The sequence below is a fragment of the Ornithorhynchus anatinus genome, chromosome 1 (assembly GCF_004115215.2).
Source record: "Ornithorhynchus anatinus isolate Pmale09 chromosome 1, mOrnAna1.pri.v4, whole genome shotgun sequence".
Lineage (NCBI taxonomy): Eukaryota > Metazoa > Chordata > Mammalia > Monotremata > Ornithorhynchidae > Ornithorhynchus > Ornithorhynchus anatinus.
Window position 1 is genome coordinate 132,940,867 of NC_041728.1, and position 4,527 is coordinate 132,945,393.

The following is a 4,527-nucleotide window of genomic DNA, read 5'->3' on the forward strand; positions in this document are numbered from 1 at the left end:
TAAGTGTTTACTATGTGCCAAGCACTGTTCTAAGCACTGAGGTGGATACAAGGTAATCAAGTTGTCCCATGTGGGGCTCACAGTCACAATCCCCATTTTACAGATGAGGGAACTGAGGCCCAGAGAAGTGAAGTGACTTGCCCAAGGTCACACAGGAGACAAACGGTGGAGCCAGGATTAGAACCCACGACCTTCTGACTCCCAGCCTGGGCTCTATCCACTACGAGTGTGAGTCCCGTGTGAGACAGAGGCTGTGTCCAACCAGATGAACGTGTATCTACCCCAGCGTTTAGAACAATGTTTGGCACATACTAAGTGCTTAACATTAACCATCATTATTTGGGGAAGCAGCGTGGCTCAGTGGAAAGTGTCTGGGCTTTGGAGTCAGAGGTCAAGGGTTCGACTCCCGGCTCTGCCACTTGTCAGCTGTGTGACCGTGGGCAAGTCACTTCACTTCTCTGGGCCTCAGATACCTCATCTGTAAAATGGGGATTAAAACTGTGAGCCCCACGTGGGCCAATCTGATCACCCTGTATCCCCCAGCGCTTAGAACGGTGCTTTGCACATAGTGAGCGCTTAACAAATACCACCATTATTATTTATTATTCTTTGAGGGACATGAGGCTCCCGCCAGGAGGTTCTGGCACTGAGAAAGCCTTCTGCAGGTCCTGGGCCACCTTCCCACCATCGTTGTTGCCCTCCTCCTCCTTCTCTGTCTCCCCACAGTTGCCCCCCCGGTGTGGGGGGGCGGTGACGGCCACCTCTTCCCTTTGGCGGCGGCGGCTGCCCGCTTTCCAGGAAAGACAAGGTATCTACCCCAGCGCTTAGAACAGTGCCAGCACATAGTAATGGCTTATTTATTTATTAAACACCCCTCCCCCCACACCAAAACCGTGAGATTTAGAATGCCAAGGATCACAGTCATAGTTTGTACACAATAAACTGAATTTGGACAAGGACACAGGAGAACAAGATGCTTTCCAAACCCACCACAGGTGGGATCTTCTTTCCATCTTAACCAAGTGCAGCTGTTTTCGGTTCCACTCTTTGCTGGCCTTCTGACTCCGGCACCAGCAGGTCGGGCTGTGTTTATTGAACTTATTCTTCCTGTCTGTTTGGGTCACGACTGAATCCGGGCAAATGACAGATGACAAGAAGCAAAGCTGGTTTGGGAGTGACAAACGTCGGCCACTTTTGGTGTGGATGGTTTACTTCCGTATCAGAAATGTCAGCGGCAGAATGTGTGTGGGGAATGAGGTTTCAGCTTGCCTCTGCTGAAAAGGGAAAGAGTAAAGGAGTGAGGAATTGGATAGTGAAGAGAGAAATGGTTTAATATGCCTGGACTCAATATACTTAAACTTGGGAATTTAAATGTACATTTGGAGGAGTCTTTGAAACCACTAGATTGGCTAGATTGAAGTCACTGTGTCCAACCTGATTATTTTCTATCTACCCCAGGGCTTAGTCCAGTGCTTGGGACATAATAAGCGCCCAACGAGTACCATTAAAAAACATTTGTAAATGCCTTGAAGGTGGAGGGGGTGTCTATCTAATTCATAACACTTTTTCACTTAGGCACTCTGGTTCAGATGATGTTGATGATGATGGCATATGCTTCAGAGGGGATCCTCACTATGTTTTTCTTTTTTTTTAATGGTATTTCTTCATTCCTTTATTCAACCATATTTACTGAGCACTTACTGTGTGGAGAGCAATGTACTAGGTGCTTGGAAAGTACAATTTAGCAACAAACAGAGACAAACCCTACCCAACAACAGGCTTACAGTCTAGAAGGGGGGAGACGGACAACAAAACAGAACAAGTAGACGGGCATCAATAACATCACTACAATTAAATAGAATTATAGATATATACACGTTAATAAAATAAATAGAACAATATGCACAAATATACACAAGTGCTGTGGGGGCAGGAAGGGGGTAGAGCAGAGGGAGGGATTCAGGGTGATGGGGAGGGGAGGGAGAGCAGAGGAAAAGGGGAGTTCAATGTGGGAAGGCCTCCTGGAGGAGGTGAACTTTCAGTAGGGCTTTGAAGGAGGGAAGTGTGCTACTTTGGCGGAAATGCTATTTGTTAAGCATTGACTGTGTGCCGGGCACTGTGCTAAGCGCTGGGGTAGATACAAACTAGTCAGGTTGGACACAGTCCTATGTAGAATTAATTAGGTCTCATTTGAATAGCCAAGTAAAGAATGTTAATAATTATGGCATTTGTTAAGCAGTTACTATGTGCCAAGCACTGTACTAACAGCTGGGGTAGATACAAGATTATCACCTCCCACAAGGGGCTCACAGTCTAAGAGGAAGAACTGGTATTGAATCCCCATCTTCCAGATGAGGAAACTGAGGCACAGAGAGGTTAAGTGATTTGCCCAAGGCCACACAGCAGGCAAGTGGCAGAACCAGAATTAGAACCCAAGTCCTCTGGCTCTTTCCTTAATAATTATCTTACCCCTTCCTACGTCGCCTGGCCGCTCTCCTATTGCAACCCAGCCCACACACTTCGCTCCTCTAATGCGAACCTACTCACTGTACCTCAGTCTCACCTATCTCACCGCCGACCTCTCGCCCACCATCTGCCTCTTGTGCTGGATCACCCTCCCTCTTCATATCCAAAAGACAATTACTCTCCCCACCCTCAAAGCCTTTTGAAGGTGCATCTCCTCCAAGAGGCCTTCCGTGCATGATCCCTCATTTCCTCTTTTCCCACTCCCTTCTGAGTCACCCCGGTTTGCTCCCTTTATTCATTCCTCCCCGAGCCCCACTGCATGTATATACTTATATTTGTAATTTGTTTACTGATATTAATGACTGTCTCCCTCTCTAGACTATTTACTATGGACAGGGAATGTGTCTACCAACTCTGTCATATGGTACTTTCCCAAGTGCTAAGTACAGTGCTGTGCACACAGTAAGCGCTCCGTAACTTTGATTCATTCGTTTCCACTAGGCCACGCTGCTGTTCCCAGAAAATTGTTGGTGAGGAGAAATATGAAGTGTTCCAGTACTTCTCCTGGAAAAGCACTAGAAATATTTGAGTTGATTGCCCCCGGCAAAGACACTTTGGAAGGAGATAGCACGGAGCCTACACATTCCACATGTAAGAAAGCAATCTTAACAAAAGGAGGCTGAAGAAGGGAATGGCATGCATAGGCGCTTTGTGAAGAGGAATGCCTCACCCACGAAGAGCTCTTCAATTCTGGGCTGAGAAGAATGAGTGAGCCAGCTTGGAGAACACCGAAGCAGTCACTGTGGGAGGAACAAAAGAAACAGAGGACAAGGTCCCTGCCCTGGAGGAGCTTATGATCTAAAAGCACAAACAGGAAGGACAAGAAATGACTACATTTACACGAAAATAAACGATGCCGTCTGCATAGCCAGCTGCGTTCATTCATTCAATCGTATTTTTTGAACTTGTACTGAGCGCAAAGCTCTGTACTAAGCGTTTGGGAGAATTCAATACAATAAAGAGATGCATTCCCTGCCCACAAAGAGCTCAGTCTAGAGGGGGAGACAAGCATTAATATAAATAAAGCAACAAAATTACAGATATAATAAATAAATTCCTGAAATAATAAATTACAGATATGCCATTGCAGTCGTGCAATGGCTTGGAGTCAGGTGAGATTTAACGCAGAAGCGGGAGGCTTCATGAGGCAAATGTGTGTCGAACGCTTTGCGGGAAACGACTGTTCTCTGGGTGGGGTGGGTGCCAGGGGCGGAGAGGAGCCGGGGGTGGTGGTTCCTGAGGATGTCCAAGTAAGGGGCTTTAAAACTCTGGAGCCTCCAGTTTCCCTATCAGCCACCTGGGGAAAGAGCCAGGGCTATTGTTAGAGGTCCTTAGGGCCAGCTCTGACCATAAATGGGAGACGGGTAGGCTGGCCGGAAAGAATGTGGAGGGTGTTGGGAGGTGGAGGGGAGGAGGGTTGGAGAGGGGCTGGAGCAACATTTTGGTCCACAGGAAAAGGGCCCAAAGAAACAGGTATCAAAGGCCTCACCTAAAGAGGCCCATTTGGAGTAAAATGATCCTTAGCTCTGTCCTTATTAGCATCTGAAGAGAGGGCCCATTTCCAGGCCACAGGTCGTTGGATCAAGGAGTTTTGATGAGGAAATGGGTGGGAGGGGGGTCCCCTGGGTCCTCTGTTCCCAGAGGTACCCCCAGGCCTTGACCGGCCTAGCCTATGAATGGTGGGAGGCCCCCGGATGACTCTGCGGGCAGCTGCCGGGTGAAGGCAGGAAAAGGATGAAAGAAAAAAGTGTTAGTGGGTGCTTGCAGACCAGTTAACAGGCCAGCTCGACTCACAGAGAACCAAGGGTCATCGTCCGGACACCTCAGAATGACAAAGGCCGGATCCCCTTCATGAGATGCAGTCAATCAATAAGACTTACTGAGCGCTTACTGTGTGCAGAGCCCTGTACACAGAGTACTTGGGAGAGGACCATATAACAGAATTAGTAGACATATTCCCTGCCCACAACGAACTTACAGTCCATTCATTCAATAGTACTT

The 4,527-nt window shown here is 47.8% G+C and overlaps 1 long non-coding RNA gene across 1 annotated transcript; it reads left to right on the forward strand.

Moving 5' to 3' along the window:
* Window positions 1–1,072: 1,072 nt before the first annotated feature.
* On the forward strand, window positions 1,073–3,393 carry LOC114814721. Its single transcript, XR_003762482.1, has 2 exons — window positions 1,073–1,197; window positions 2,968–3,393. It is a non-coding gene; the product is annotated as an uncharacterized LOC114814721 (long non-coding RNA).
* Window positions 3,394–4,527: the final 1,134 nt, after the last annotated feature.